This window comes from Dermacentor albipictus, chromosome 9, assembly GCF_038994185.2.
Source record: "Dermacentor albipictus isolate Rhodes 1998 colony chromosome 9, USDA_Dalb.pri_finalv2, whole genome shotgun sequence".
Classification (NCBI taxonomy): domain Eukaryota; kingdom Metazoa; phylum Arthropoda; class Arachnida; order Ixodida; family Ixodidae; genus Dermacentor; species Dermacentor albipictus.
Window position 1 is genome coordinate 72,675,683 of NC_091829.1, and position 17,048 is coordinate 72,692,730.

At 45.7% G+C, this 17,048-nt stretch overlaps 1 long non-coding RNA gene across 1 annotated transcript in view; it reads left to right on the top strand.

Moving 5' to 3' along the window:
* The window catches only part of LOC139049413 (uncharacterized), a 71,810-nt gene extending 55,178 nt beyond the window's left edge, over positions 1 to 16,632 (top strand). Inside the window, exon 3 of the long non-coding RNA XR_011508220.1 lies at positions 16,456 to 16,632. This is a non-coding gene — a long non-coding RNA (uncharacterized lncRNA). The remainder of the gene's footprint in view (positions 1 to 16,455) is intronic.
* Positions 16,633 to 17,048: the final 416 nt, after the last annotated feature.

The following is a 17,048-nucleotide window of genomic DNA, read 5'->3' on the forward strand; positions in this document are numbered from 1 at the left end:
TACAGGCCGCATACTTGCTAGTAAGCTTCCTAGTTCTTTTTCTCCACTGTGAATCAATGTTTTTCCTGTGCAGATACCTGAACACTCTCCCAGCCCATTTACTTTCTTCCATATTCCTCAGCCATTCTTCATACTCAATTTTACTGCGAGCTTCCCTCACTTCAAATCTAGTCCAGCCCATATCACCCTGCACCGCTTCATTTGTAGTCTTCCCGTGAGCGCTCAATGTGAGGCGACCCACTGACCTTTGGTTCCCGTGGAGTCCTGATTGTACCCCTGATTTAGAGCAAACAACCGCATTTCCAAAAGTAAGTCCTGGAACCATTACACCTTTCCACATACCTCGGAGGACCTCGTACCTATTGTATCACCATAGCGCTCTCTGCTTCATTATGGCTGCATTTCTCTTCCCCTTTACTCTCATGGTTTTTTCTTGTGTTTCCATATATCCGTTGCCTTCGTTTATCCATATACCAAGGTATTTATAATCTGTTACCCGAGGTATTTCTTGGCCCTGTATCTCCACCGTCTGTTCACTGTTTCCATTGAATGCCATAACACCTGATTTTCTAACACTAAATTTCAAACCCAAATCGTTGCCTTCCTGTCCGCAGATATTAGCCAGACATTCCAAATCACTTTGCTTGTTAGCTAGCAACACAATGTTGTCCGCATAAAATAAACCTGGGAGTTGCTGCTCTATTACTGTCCCCGCCTGTTTGTATGAGAGATTAAACCCGATATTACTTCCTTCTAGCGCCCTCTCCAACCTCACCATGTACATCATAAACAAGAGCGGGGATAAAGGGCACCCCTGCCTCAGCTCCTTGTTGATATGAACTTTCTCCTCGCTCCTCATCCCTTCCAATTCAACGCAAACGGCATTTTCTAGGTAAATCTCTCTCAAAAGCTGCATACAATCGTTACCTAAGCCTTCCCCTTCCAGAATATCCCAGAAAATGTTGCGGTCCACGTTGTCGTAGGCTCCTGTAATGTCTAAAAAGGCCACATACAACGGTCTGCTTTCTGCTTTTGATATTTCAATGCACTGAGTAAGAACAAACAAGTTATCATCCAAACTCCTACCTATTCTGAATTTAGTTATGGTTTAACTAGTTTAACGCCATGGGGAGGACTCCGGAAATTTCGACCACCCGGGTTTCTTGAACGTGCATCTAAATCTAGGTACACCTGTGTTTTCGCATTTCGACCCCTTCGAGATGCGGCCGCAGTAGCCAGGGTTCGATACGGCGACCTCGTGCTCGGGAGCCCAACACCATGCTTAGCCAGTGAGCAACCACGGCGGGTGCATTTCATTATTTACCTTAACTTCAAGTCATGTATTTAAGGAACCTACATATGGGAATAAATGGTGTCCGCTTGGCTAATTTCTTTAGTCTGGGTCACTATGCACGACGTCACAGCGCTGCCATGTACGTAGGCGCACTTGCGCGATATACGTCGACCCTCCGGCTGGGACGCTGGTGCCCGCCAGGAGAACGGCAAACGGCGTTTGGTTTGATATTTAAGGTCTTTGCACGGCGAGTAGGAATGCAATACTTAGCAGGCACAATTCTTAGCGTGCCAGGTATGCAGTGCGCTTGTTACCTCAAACTGGCCAGACCTGGTGAGGGGCCCGGCCTTGAAGGTAATATAACATAGGGGGTAGTATTAGTTGTTCCAGGAGAGCGTACTAAATTCAGCAGGCCCCCGTTCATGAAACACGTTTGATGTGGTCCCGCGCTACTCGAATAAATAATTTACTACGAAAGCTCTGGTTAAATCTGACGCTTTTGATTTCATCTATGCATTACCCACGGCAAGTCTCTTCTTTTCGAAAGTAATCAGCTGTTTTCGGTAATTTCGGTATTTTTCGGAATTGAGGTAGTGGTAGTACAAACAATGCGCAAAATTAAAATGAGGGACAAAGTGTGGGGTCAGCTTTCCTTACAAATTTAAACACAACAACAAACTTAAAATTTTGTACATGTATTAAACATTTCATGAGCCCCATTTTCGCCACATGCAAACTCGGCGTGACGTCTAAATTTCGCAAGGCACTCGGAAACATGGTTGATCAACACCCTAAACGTGTTCGAGCACACCCTTTTTATGTGAGGCCTTTGTTGTGTACTAATTCAAGCAGTGTTTTGTGGAGTGTGTTGTCATGTATCCGATGGAGGCAAGCTTGCCGTAGGAGAAGCGAGCGTTCCGATTGTAAGCCTCGACTTCCGCAAATTAGGTATTGCGCTGTATCTGCCTATGCTTCCCTTATACTGAACAGTCTGAGCACGTAGCATCCAGGGGTAAATGCGACCACTTTCACTTTGAGACCACAGCCGGTGTAAGGGCCACCCCGGCCCGAAGCCTTCAAACCACAACCTCCTAGACACCAGTAAGGTGAAGGGAGAGGGAGCAGGCAAGGGTAGGATAAGAGGACTAGCCCACGCAATATATATCGGCTGAAACCAACACTTTTGAAGCTTTGCTTGCTCATAACACTAGAAGATAAATTGTTGGGTTTTATGCGCTGAAAGCCTACTTTGCTTGTGAGGCACGCTCTAATGAGGGACCCAGAGTGATTTTACCAATTTTGGTTCCTTTACCGTGCACCTAAATCCAGCAAATACACGCGCGTCTTTTTCTTTCTTTTTACGTCTTGTTTTTCCAATTCGCTCCCGTCGAAATTCGGCCGCCGTGGGCGCGATTGAATGGACGACCTTGAGCTCAGCAGTGAAACGACTTGCACACTAAGCTGCCGCGGCTAGCATCACACAGAAAACAGGCTCCACCGTTCACCTATACAAAGTTGCACGTACGTCATTCAACGATACTCCGCGGCTTCCGGTTTACGGCAGCGCCATGTTGGGGAACCTATAGGCCTAAGCCAGCCTATGCGCGCGCCTGTTGATTAGCAGCCCCAAGATGGCGGAAGGTAGTGCGGAAGCCGACGACAGCAGCCGATGTGACGACACGTGCATACTATGTATAGAGTTATTATAACGAACTCCAGCGCCCGTTCAGCAAAATTGGCAACTCCAAGGACGCCGACATGCGGCCACTTTGCGCCACCGCGCATGCGCCGACGACGAGATGCGATTCAGACCAGACGCGCAATCAACGCGATACGGAGCCTCCCTTCATTAGAGAGTTATAGCAGAGCATTGCTTACACTCCGCTCCGCACAGATTTGGCTGCATAGAAAGCATTGACTTCGCTCATCTAACAAGCGCGTCTCATAGAAATGCCAGTTACGTGCTCTCTGCTGCGCTGTAAAACGACGAAGACGGCAATTAGACGCATCCTGACGCTTCGCAAAATCGAGTTCCTCGCGGAACCTTGGCAGCGTTCTATGTTCCGCTGCTGCAGTGAGCATTATGCGCAGGCACGTCTGTGTTTCCGGTAGCGTTCTGCTCAGTGGCTATGTGCCAATTGTTATGGTACGCCGGTCTCGCTCTCAGCGGAGCGGACCGTAAACGCTCTGCTAAAGCTCTCTATTATGGTGGCGTGATCTATTTCAGAGGCCTGCAAAGGCATCATGTAAGGCATGGTAAAAATTAGCTAAATGTTTTATAAGTGGCCATCCTGTATTTCTCAAAAATACACGGTATGAGCTTTACACATTTTCCGTATGGGCGGGCTCGTGTAAAGGCTAGTTTTCGCATAATTTATTGTGAGCTTGACAAAAATTGGAGGGAAGAACTTGGCGTCGCGATTGCGATTGCCACTTCGCGAAGATTTATTACACTGTGTACACTGGTAAAATCATGATGTTATGCCTTAGTGCGCTGTCAAGCTACGTAGTGAAATAATAACTATATTCGATATACCAAAATGAGAATACTTGCATTCTTCCCTAGGAGAAAAGGATGTCTCCACATGAATATATTTGCGGCGGATATTTTGCGTAAATACAGTTTTATCACCATTTCCATAAGCATAGTTGCGTTTTAGACGGGTCGAGAAACTTAGGTAGAGATTGCAGGGCAACTATGGAGTTAGTTTAATATACCAAGAGTGCGCTTTTCGTTTGGAATCTGGCTCCATTGGCAGTCGTTACCTGTGATTTTGAATTCAGAAGCTTATTTCCATAGGGAAACAAATTAAGCAAAAGGCTCACTCGCCAGAAATTGGCAACACGTTCCGCCTAATGTTTGTTCCATCCGTTAGCTGACGTGAGCATCGAAAAACAAAAGGATTGTGAAATTAATTTTGTGTGACGCACCAAGACGGCGCTTCTGTTTAGGCTTGGCTCCATTGACAGTTCCATCTTGGTTTCTGCTTGGTTAAATACTAAGATTTCTGCATTCCTCTCACCTTACCCGTTTAACCATAGAGAAATAAAGTCAACAAGAAGGGACACTCAGCAAAAATTGACAACCGGAAACACGTCACGCGTAGTGTTCTTCCCCTCTGTTGGCTGAAGCTAGCATCGAAAAAAGAACGTGAAATGAATGTAAACGGCGTTTTATCTTTATCTTACTATTCCTCGCTAAAACTAAACAGTTTACCCATAAATGAACTTACTGGCAACAGGATACACGTCACGTCTAGTGTTAGCCCCATCGGTTCGCTGACGAGAGCATTGGCGAAAAAATGTAAAATGAGTTTAGACATCGGTTTATTTTTTTATTCTTTCGGGCTAAAACTAAAAAAAGTTTTCCCCATAATTAAACATATACTTGGCGATTTATTTTTAAGCCTTCATCATCATCATCTGCCTAGTTACGCCCACTGCAGGGCAAAGGCCTCTCCCATGCTTCTCCAAATACCCCGGTCATGTACTAATTGTGGTCATGTCGTCCATGCAAACTCATTAATCTCATACGCCCACCTAACTTTCTGCCGCCCCCTGCTACGCTTCCTATACATTGGAATCTGGTACGTAACCCTTATTCACCATCGGTTATCTTCCCTCCTCATTACATGTCCTGCCCATGCCCATTTCTTTATCTTGATTTCAACGAGGATGTCATTTGCTCACGTTTGTTCATTCACCCAATCTGCTTTGTTCTTATCCCTTAACGTTAGACCCATCATTCTTCTTTCCATAGCTCGTTGCGTCGTCCTCAATTTAAGTAGAACCCTTTTCGTAAGCCTCCAGGTTTCTGCCACATACGTGAGTACTGGTAAGACACAGCTGTTATATACTTTTCTCTTGAAGGATAATGGCAACCTGCGGTTCATGAGCTGAGAATGTCTGCCAAACGCACCCCAGCCCATTCTTATTTTTCTGATGATTTCACTCTCATGATCCGGATCCGCGGTCACTACTTGCCTTAAGTAGAAGTATTTCCTCCCCACTTCCAGTGCCTCGCTACCTATTGTAAACTGCTGTTCTTTACCGAGACTGTTAAGCATTACTTTAGTTTTCTGCAGATTAATTTTCTGACCCACCCATTTGCTTTGCATCTCGAGATCAGTGAGCATGCATTGCAATTGGTTCCCTGAGTTACTAAGCAAGGCAAAATCATCAGCGAATCGCAAGTTACTAAGGTGTTCTCCTTTACCTCTTATCCCCAATTCTTCCCAATCCAGGTCTCTGAATACCTCCTATAAACTCACTGTGAATAGCATTGGAGAGATCATATCTCCCTGCCTGACTCCTTTCTTTATTGGGATTTTGTTGCTTTCTTTATGGAGGGCTACGATGGCTATTGAGCAGCTATAGATATCTTTCAGTATTTTATATACGGCTTGTCTACACCCTGATTCTGTAATGCCTCCATGACTGCTGAGGTTTCGACTGAATCAAACGCTTTCTCGTAATCAATGCAAGCTATATATAACGGTTGGTGATATTCCGCACATTTCTCTATCACCTGATTGATAGTGTGAATATGGTCCATTATTGAGTAGCCTTTACGGAATCCTGCCTGGTCCTTTGGTAAACAGAAGTGTAAGGTGTTGCTGATTCTATTTGCGATTACCTTAGTAAATACTTTATAGGCAACAGACAGTAAGCTGATCGGTCTATAATTTTTCAAGTCTTTGGCGACCGCTTTCTTACGGATTCGGATTATGTTAGCGTTCTTCCAAGATTCCGGTACGCTCGAGGTCATGAGGCATTGTGTAAATAGGGTGGCCAGTTTTTTTAGAACAATCTTCTCACCATCCTGCAAGAAATCTGCTGTTATGTGATCCTCCCCAGCTGCCTTCCCTCTTTGCATAGCTCCCAAGGCTTTCTTTACATCTTCCGGCGTTACTTGTGGGATTTCAATTTCCTCTAGACTTGTAGTGCATAACACTGGTACTGTGTGAATCTCTATAAAACTTCTCTGCCACTTGAACTATCTCATCCATGTCAGCAATGATATTGTCGGCTTTGTCTGTTAACGCATACATATGATTCTTTCCAATTCATAGTTTGTTCTTCATTGCTTTTAGGCTTCCTTCGTTCCTGAGAGCATGTTCAATTCTGTCCATATTATACTTCTTTAAGGCAGCTGTCTTACGCTTGCTGATTAACTTAGAAAGTTCTGCCTGTTTTATTCTATCTGTAGGGTTAGAGTCTTTCATACATTGGCGTTTCTTGGTGAGATCTTTCGTCTCCTGCGACAGTTTACTGGTATCCTGTCTGAGTTACCACCGGCCTCTATTGCACACTCCTTAATGATGCCCGTAAGATCGTCGTTCATTGTTTCAACACTAAGGTCCTCTTCCTAAGTTAAAGCCGAATACCTGCTCTGTAGCTTGATCCGGAATTCCTCTATTTTCCCTCTTAACGCTAACTCATTGATCGGCTTCGTATGCACCAGTTACTTCCGTTCCCCCTCAAATTCAGGCTAATTCGAGTTCTTACCATTCTATGGCCACTGCAGCGCACCTTGCCGAGCACGTCCACATCTTGTATTACGCCAGGGTTAGCGCAGAGTTTAAAGTCGATTTCATTTCTAGTCTCGTCATTCAGGCTCCTCCACGTCTCCTTTCGGCTATCCCGCTTGAGGAAGATGGTATTCATTATCCACATATTATTCTGCTCTGCGAAGTCTACTAATATCGCTCCCCTTCTATTCCTAGTGCCTATGCCATATTGTCCCAATGACTTGTCTCCAGCCTGCTTCTTGCCTACCTTGGCATTGAAGCCGCCCATCAGTATAGTGTATTTTGTTTTGACTTTACTCATCGCCCATTCCACGTCTCCCCAGAAGCTTTCGACTTCCTGGTCATCATGACTGCATGTAGGGGCGTAGACTACATACGTACTATACCTGTACGACCTTGAATTTGTACCTCTTATTAAGTTTCACAGCAAGACCTGCCACCCTCTCGTTAGTGCTGTAGGATTCCTGTATTTTACGAGCTATATCCTTATTAATCAGGAATCCGACTCCTAGTCCTCGCCTCTCCGCTAAGCCCCGGTAGCACAGGACGTGCCCGCGTTTTAGCACTGTATATGCTTCATTTGTCCTCCTAACTTCACTGAGGCCTATTATATCCCATTTGCCGCCCTCTAATTCCTCCAATAGCTCTGCTAGGCCCACCTCACTAGTTAACGTTCTAGCGTTAAACGTTGCCAGGTTCAGATTCCAATGGCAGCCTATTCGGATCCAGGGATTCTTAGCCCCCTTTGCTGCGTCACAGGTCTGACCACAGCCGTGGTCAGTTGCTTCGCAGCTGTTGGGGACTGAGCGCCGGGGTTATATTGCTGTATTCGTATAGGAGGTTATGGCCAAGTACTGCACCAGGGTGGCCAATCCTGCTCTAGTGAGGGAGTGCGTTACTGGTTCTGGTCACCGGAATCAGACCGCACTCCAGGCCTGTTTATGCAATTTATCAACACGCGTTTTTTTTTAAGTCCGGTGAAAAATTGTGTGGGTCCGGGAATCGAACCACGTTCCTCTTGCACGCGAGGCGGATGCTCTACCTCTGCGCCACCGCTGCACCTTACCTGGCTTTACCTGGCAACAAGTTAGCGGCACGATATAGGCGTCATATGCATGCGTTATGCACTGGACATGTCACCGAAGCCAGCAGGTCCGGCTAGGTATTTGAAGTTCGCCTTCTCGCCTAACCGCAGCTTTAGGATGTAGCCTCTTTCTTATGCCTCCGGCGTACTCTTGCTTTCGTTGTACACCTGTACACGGCGCCAACGCATTTTTGAACTACATCATGGGGAGAAATTTGGCTTTACGTCTGTGACGCATTTCAGCCAATTTGGGCTTTCATCGCGTGAAACCGAGATTTGTGGCGCAGTAAGCGAAAGACAGCTCGGCTGTCTTGTAGTTAATTTAGTCAATGACTTCACTTGCCCTAATTTTTCGGCGCTCTATATAAGCATGGAACGAGCTTACGCTCGCAAAGATGATTCTTGGTTGAAGTAATTGGTTCGTATTTTGATCCTCTATATACCACAAAAGCCGTAGCATATACTGTGAATCGAGAAGACGCAATTATCCGTGGCCTCGCAAGACACTACAGCTGTTTGTGAAGCACTTTTACGCCACTTTCGAACTATTGGAGAGGATCGGTATTCCTAAACGTGTGGAGCATTGTCATAAAGGGTGCCTCACCAGGCTGGGGCAAACATACATGCGGGGTGCCTGGATCACGCTGTGCTAATTTTGCATGGAAAATATGAAGTGGATGCATGGAGCCAGAACGGCTGCAATTTGAAGCAGAGCCCGGGCGTCATTTTTCTTAAGCAGCCCCGCTCTCTGCCAGAGACTGAAGCTCACTGCCGAAAAATGCTTTTGCGTAAGACGCATTGCCTACAGCGTCAGTGATTTTGGCACATGATCTATGTAAATCAGCTGATGCAAAACGGAAATACCACATTTTTACCTGCGTCAAGGAGCAAAAAAGTGAATAGAAGGGGAAAAAAGGGAGCGAGGTTAATGATGTGAACATGACGGGTTCTCTAACTAACACTAACACTAACTAACATTGTTCTTCGTGTGGTTTAGCGCCTTCCCTTGCTCGTGCGGTCTCTTGGAGGTAATTTGCGCAGGGTGCATAGTTGGGCGAGCCGAGATGGCTTGTCGCTTTGCGTCGCTGTCTCGCAGCGTGCCTAGTGTTGGCGATCGCGTAATCTCACGTGTCGTACAGGCATTCAAGCAAGCCACAGCTTCCAAGCGTTTGGCTCATGTTGCCGACGTGGCTCACGATAGCGTTGCTCATATTTGCATTCGCAGATGCAATTGCAGATGCCCCAGGTTGAAATTTCAATTTGGCCCACCCCACATTTCATGTTGGCTCACCCAGAAATGTCAGGTTGGCCCACTTCCAGATTTTAATTTGTCCCCAAGGCCAAATTTCAAGTTCACCTACTCTCAAATGCTCATTGCTTTATTCATACTATAAACTTTGCCATGCATCTTCTTAAGACTCTGTATATCTACGGGCATCTTTCTTTTGCTCTAAATTGTTCTACACTGCTAAACGCTGCCAATAATATGTATTCACACTATCACAACGACTAAATGTCTTAAATTTGTAAATTACGCGTTTTCGTGGGCATACTTCTCGCGTGACAGGGCTTGGGGGCTCGCCAAAAAATGCTTATGCATTAAAAAGCTGTTAAGGGACGAGGAACGGAGAGGCCTGAATTCGTCGAGTAAATGCATGCAAAACGCAGCGTTTACAGAGGCACATTTTCAACGAAAGCGAAAGCTTCCGCGATGAAGGTTCGCGCTGAAAACGCACGCACCGAGAGCATTCTGTCTGCAACAACAGCAAGAAGCATCTGAGGAGGACGCGTTGGAATGCAGGTGAGGACGTCGGCGGGCAAATTGTAGGACAGCAAAAAACAACACAACAATAATTTTGTTTTCATTCACCAAAACAAGACTGGCGGTACAAACGAGTCTACTGCGGATATCATCAGTGTGCGTGGTATATTACGGAGTGGCTCGACACCTAAATCGCGGCAGTCTTGGTTTCAAGAGTGGAGTATAAGCAAGGTGTTCCAATATTTTTCACCCTGGTGTAAGATTCATCGGGAATGGTTGCGGAGAATGCTACGCGCTGTATGACAATTCACCGGTGGCGACATTTTCTCCACTTTCCCCTATGGCTCATGAGTACGTTGTATTTTGTCGGCGGATTGTCGCGTCCATGGTGGTCATAAACACGCCACTTATAAGTTATTCTTACTCTGTTTGACAATGGCAGTTTCTCTTCTCTCAGTAATTAATACTGTAACTTAAGGTGACTGCACGCCGCGGCTCCTGTGACTGCACGTAAATGATACACCGCGTTGATGGGATCGTGCGTGGAAAACCTTTTAAACTGTTCTTGCGGCCTCCAATAATGTATAACTTGTTTCCTAACTAGAGTTTTTAGCATTCGTTAAAAGTACGGTCAGCGTGTCAATAAACCTGTCGAAAGCACGACGAGTCCACTTCGGAGGGTGGTCTCCCGCACAATTGGTTGCGTTTGTTTCTTTTCGCGCAGCTGGCGAGAACACCTCCTTCACGAGAACACTTCATCTGTGCTATATTCACGAGCAACGGGGCAGCTGTAAGATGATGAAAGAGCATAATCGTGGCGATTTAACACGGTAGAAAACGACGTAGTTTAGTTCTCCGCGCACGCGACTGCATGACGTGGGAACAAGCAGATGAAAAGGAAGTCCATATCTCTTGCCATACGCCACGATGTAAAAAAGAACATGCGCACATTCCGTTTGTGTGTTTCAACATTTCTCTAAACGCTAAGTGGTCTATGGAAACAACATAGTGAACGTGTAAATGATGTCGCCTTGAATCATTTTTTAAGGCACGTGTCACCATGGGTGACGTCACAGAACTTCCACGTACATAGGTGCACTTGCCCGATATACGTCGTCTTTTTGTGTGGGAGGGCGGTGCCCGTGAAGACAACGCCAAACGGCGTTTGCTTTGACATTTAAACACTTTGCGTGGCATGTAATGATGCAATACTTAGCTGACGCGATCGTTAGCTCGAGTGGTATCTACTGCGCTTATCAGCTCAACCTGACCAGACCTGGTGAGTGCCCGGCCTTGAAGCCAATATGATCACGCTGGCAGTAATACTTCTTACTGGAAAGCATGCTTAATTGTGCAGCCCCCCCGTACGTGAAACACACTTAATGCGCTCCCACGCTGCTGGCCTTCATACTTAACTACGAACGCTGTGGGTAAGTTTGACGCTTTTGATTTCGCCTGTGCACCACCCACAACATAACCCCTCTTTTAAAGCAATTTATTCAAGTGCCTTGTTTAGTTCAACAATAAATCTGGCTAATGGTACAAAACCGTGCATAAACATTGAAAAGACGGAGATTTTTTGGGAACCGTTTTCTTTACGAACGTAATCCCTGCTACAAACTTAAAATTTTCGCCATCAATTAAACCTCAAATGCGCCCCATTTTCGCCACACTCAAACTCGGTGTGACGTAGAAGTTTTCCACGACTCTGGGAAACGTGGCTGATAAACGCATTGCAACGAGTTCGAGCGCTTCTTTATTTTATATATATTTTAAATACGATTACAACTGGCTTTGAAGGCATCATTATTGGTGTGTTATCTATATTATGTGGGTTGTGTGAGGCCTGTCTTGTGTATAAATTGAAGTAGTGTTTTGTGGAATCTGTCATCAAGTATGTATCGGTCATAGCTGATTGCGTCACTGAAAGGGGAACCCGGCTTGCAGTAGGAGAGGCGAGCGTTCCGATTGTAAGCCTGGACTTGTACAGATTAGGGGGTACGCATCTGTCTATCCATCACTGGGACTGAGCAGTCTGAGGAGGTAGCACCACCCAGTGGTAAATATGACCAGTGTAATTTTGAGATCACAGCCGGCGTAAGGGCGACCCCGGCCCGACGCCTCCTAAGCAAAACCTCCTCCGCCCTAGTAAGGTTAAGGGGAAGGAGCACACACACTGTGGGATCAAAGCACAGGCCCAGGTAATTTTTATCGTTGCTGAGACTTGCGCATTGGACACTTCGCTCGCTCATCAGTCTGGAAATTGGTATGTTGGATTTTCTGTGCTGAAATCCAGCTTTTAGTTATGCAGCACTCTATAATGAGCGACTCGGTTTGCCTATTCCAATTTAGGGTTGTTTAACCTGTACCTAAATCCAAGTACACGAGCGCTTTTTCTTTGCTTTTTCTGTTTGTTTTTTGTCGTCTCTTTTTTTTTCATTTTGCTCCCACAGAAAGTCGGCTGCCGTGACCGCGATTGAATGGACGACCTTGAACTCAACGGTGAAACGCCTTAAGCACTGGGCTACCGCGGCTGGTATTACTGTAAAAAAGACTGCAACGTTCAGCTTTAGAGTTAATATAACCAAGTCTAGAAGAAACGCTCGCCATAGCACCCATGCAGTGAAATCAGGAGCTGCAAGGGCGCCGCCATGTTGCAACGTTGCGACACCGCGCAGGCGCCGACGACGAGATTCTATTCAGACGAGGCGCGAAATGAACGCGAAACGGAGCCTCCCATGGTGGCGCCATCTTGTTGAGGCACCTGCAAATGCAGCCCTTAACGCAAGGTAAAAATGAGCTAAACGTTTTATAAATGTCGATCCGATATTTCTCCAAAATGCATGGACTGAGCTTTGCAAGTTTTCCAGAAAGGCGTGCTCATGTAAAGTCTAGTTTGATATTATATGTTGAATATTGTTAGCCTGACGAAAATTTCAGGTAGCAACTTGGCGGCGCCTTTGCCGTTGCCACTGTTTTTCGCGCACTTGTAGTCCATTGTGTTTAGCGGTCAAAGAATTAGGATGTTATGAATTGGTGTGCTATCAAGCTACGCATTGGATGTACAAGTTTTATACTCCATAGAGCAAAACGAGAAGGCTAGCATATTAAACAGTATTAAGGAAGATCTCGATATAAAGACGCAAGCTCCATATATTTCGCGTAATTAGTGCTTGATTAGAAACTGTTTATACTCTGCATCCTTCGGGAAAGAATAAAAAACTTTTGCAAAGATCCCGAGGCACCCATGGAGTTTTTGTGCCGTACAAGGAGCGCACTTTTCGTTACGCTGTGGCTCCATAGACAATGGCGTGTTCGCAAACGTTGCTTAAATATAGAAATTCATGCGTTCTTCTGGGCTTAACCATTTAGCTATAAAATCAGCGCGCTTTTTGTTAGACTGTATATCGGGTCTTTCACTTTTATTCATTCCTTCTTCTGGCCTAAACCGTTTCGCCATAATATATAGTGCGTTTTTCTTAAGTACTGGCTCCAGTAACATTGTACTAGGTCGAACTTTCATTAAATACTGCACATCACAAAAATTATAGTATGGGATCTTACGATCCAAGACCCCGATCTGATTATGAGGCACGCTGTATTTGGGTACTTCAGAAATTTGCAACACCTCGGTTTCCTTAACCTGTACCTAAACCTAAGTACACGGGTGTTTTCGCATTTCGCCCCTGTCGAGATGCGGCCGCCATGCCCGGTATTCGATCCCGCGACCTCGTGCCCATACACAATAGCAACCACGGCGGGCAATACTGAACGTCATTGATACTTCTGTGCTTAACACATTGAGCATAGAGGTTAAATCCTGCGATATTTGGAGTACTGTGGATGTCTGTGAAATTCGTTGGAGGCGTTCCTTTCGAAATGCACATCAGCCAAATCTTTGAAACAGTGGGGTTCAGATGAATAAATATGGTGTTCTAAGTTCCGAATGCATGTTCCGATTATGAGACTCGCCTTACTGGGGGACACCGGAAATGTGGACCACCAGGTGTTCTTTAACATGCTCCTAAATCGAAGTACAAAGGGTGTTTTCGCATTTCACTGCCAAGAAATGCAGCGGCTGAGAGCAGCGTTGAGAGTAGCGCAGATATTTTTAGAAATTATTTCATGATGCAATAGTTCTGCAGAAACCCGCAATGTGGAGAGAGGTAATTAAAAAAGTTAAAATCAGACATCCACGCATCCGTAGTAATTGCGATTTATTACATCTCACGGCAGCCGTGAGATGACGAAGGAGCATGATCGCGGCGCTGGAATACGCTAGAAAACGACACAGAATCGTTGTCCCCGCGCGCGATGGCGTTACGTTGGAACAAGCAGACGAAACGAAGCACATCTCTTACCACACGGCACGAAGTGAAATAAGAACATGCGGACATTCGACTTGTACTTCATTATTTCTCTTAACTCTAAGTCATCCATTGAAAAAACATAGTAAACAAAGAGATGATTTCGACTTGAATAATATTGAAGTCGCGTGTCACTACAAGCGACGTCACAGCACTGCCATGTACGTAGGCACCCTTGCGCGATATACGTCGACTCTCTCGCTGGGAGGGCGCTGGGAGCAGAACGGCATGCGGCGTTTCGTTTAACACACAAGCTCTTAGCGCGACGCATAGGAAAGTAATACTTAGCAGACACGAATGTTAGCGCGCCTGGTATGCAGTGCGCTTCTTAGCTCAATATGGTCAGACCTGGTCAGGGGCCAGTCCTTGAAGGCAATATAATATCGCGGGTAGTAATAGTTGTCCCTGGAAAGCCGGCTAAATTCTGTAGCCCCCTTCATGAAACACATCTAAAAGGCTCCCGTGCTGATCGAATACGTAATTTGATACAAAAACTGCGGTTAAATCGGACGCTTGAGATTTCATCTACGCATTACCAACGGCACGCCACTTCTTTTCAAGCAATATAATCAAGTGCCTTCTTTAGATCAACGATGAATTTCGCTAATGGTATAAACCATGCGTAAAATTTGAAATGAGGTGCAGTCAACGTGAGCAGTTTTCTTTACAATTGCAACCACAGCTAAATAATGAAAATTTCCCCATGCAGGTAACATCAAATGAGCCACATTTTCGCCACATCCAAACTCGGCCTGACGTTGAACTTTCCCAAGGCACTCGCAGACATAGTTGATAAACACCGTACAACGTGTTCGAACACTTCGTTTCTATATGTTTCTTTATTTCGACAGCGAATTGCCCTGAAGCCTTAATTCTTAATGTGTATGTCTGTAATATATGTGTGTTGTCAGGCCTGTGTAGTGTACTAATTGAAGCAGTGTGCTTTGTGCAATCTCTTATCACGCACCCAGTGGTCATGGCTGGTTGTGTCACTGTAGCGGAGGCAAGCTTGCAGTGGCATACGCGAGCATTCCGGTTGTAAGCTTGGAATTCTAGATATTAGACGGCATGCATCTGCCTATCCGTCACTGGGAGTGAGCAGTCTGGGCATGTAGCACTCCATGGTAAATGCAACCAGTTCCACTTTGAGATCACAGCTGATGTAAGGGCCGCCCCGGTTCGAAGCCTTTTAACCACGTCTTCCTTCGCCCTAGTAAGGAGAACGGGCAGGCAGCAAAAAGTAGGATAAGGAGCAGAGTGTGGGATAAGAGCACTTTCCCACGCAATGTATGTAGTGGCTGGAACTGACGCTTTTGAAACTTTGATCCCTCATAACGCTAGAAGTTGTACTGTTCGGTTTTACGCACCGAAAGCCCACTTTGGTAATGAGGCACGCCATAATGAGGGAGTCGGAGCGACTTTACCAATTTCGGGTTCTTTAAGGGGCACCCAAATCCAGGTACACGATCGTCTTTTTGTTTCTTTTTCTTTTTTCATCTTCTTTTTCCTTTTCGCCCCCGTCGAAATTCGATCGCCGTGGCCGCTATTGAATGTACGACCTTGAGCTCAGCAGTGAAAAGCTTGACGCACTAAGCGACCACGGCTTGCATCACACACAAAACAGGCTCCAACGCTCACCTATCGGGTTAACAAAAACAACTCCTGCGCCCATGCCAAGATAAGTATACCTGGTAGCCAAGCTCACGTCCATACGTTCACAACATGGTGGTTGATCGCCCCATCTGTATCTGAAGGGGACAATTCCGGCAGAAGAAAAAATAATGTGACGCCATATCCGTTAGAAACAGAAGAGACATCACTTTGTTTTCGAAGGCGCGAAACTTGTTTTGTTCGCCTACCCTTACAGCTATGTATTCGAATGCTCCGCCATTCGACTTGATGTGCGTATCGAGCATTCAGCGCGGAAAGCGATGCAGGAAAAAGGCAACCGTACGGTTGTCGAAATCGCACCCCTGCAGAGAACATAATTTGTTTGGAGGCCGACGAAAGCTTTAGGTGTAGAGTGCTGATGAGTGCTTGTGTGGAGTGCTTTAGGTGATGAAGTAACCCCACAGGACCAAATTCAGACAAACTTCGAGAAGCAAGACAGCACAACGTGTGAAGGGGGCATATTTCAAGAGGTGAACTTTACGAGCGCGTCATTCTGCGCGCTTCAAGAGGTACATTGCACTAAGAGTGATCGCGGCGTCAACGCCCCCGTAACTAGGGGTGCTGAAAAGAAATGTATGTTTTTAGTAATAATAAATCTAAATGCACTTCTATTTCCTTAGCTCCTCACGAATGTGTAAAAATGACCAAGAATTTTATTATTCGTTAATGAATGTAACTGCGTCTCGCTTGAATTAAAAAAACGCTTTTCTCTTTTCCAATCTTTTCCAATGTTTTATCTTTTCCAGTCGCTGCTCCCACAACCACCCTTGCTGATATCGGTGAGCATTTTTATTGAACTGCTTTCGCTCGAAGCTTCGCAACCCATTTGGATCGACCTTGCCCATGCATTCAAATCTACAACTGCAAGGACGCCGCCATGTGGATACATTGCGCCGCCGCGCATGCGCCAACGACGAGATGCGATTCAGGCAAGACGCGCAATCAACGCGATACAGATCCCCTCTTCATTATGATGGCGGGATTTAGCTCAGAGGCCTGCAAACGCAAAACTTAAGGCACGATAAAAATAAGCGAAACGATTCATAAATGGTCATCCTATATTTCTCCTAAATATGCAGGAGCTCTACACATTGTCCGTATGGACGTGCTCGTGTAAATGATAGTTTTCGCATCATGTATTGCATATTGTGAACCTGACAGAAATGGGGAGTAGCAACTAGGCGGCAACTTTCCCGGTTGCCACTTCGCGCAGATTTACTCTAATGTGTCTAGCAGTGGAAATATTACGATGTCATGCCTTATTGCGTCATCAAGCTAGTGGACGGGCAAATATACTCCGTAATGCGAAAGGATAAGTTTAGCATTTTTCAATAAAAGA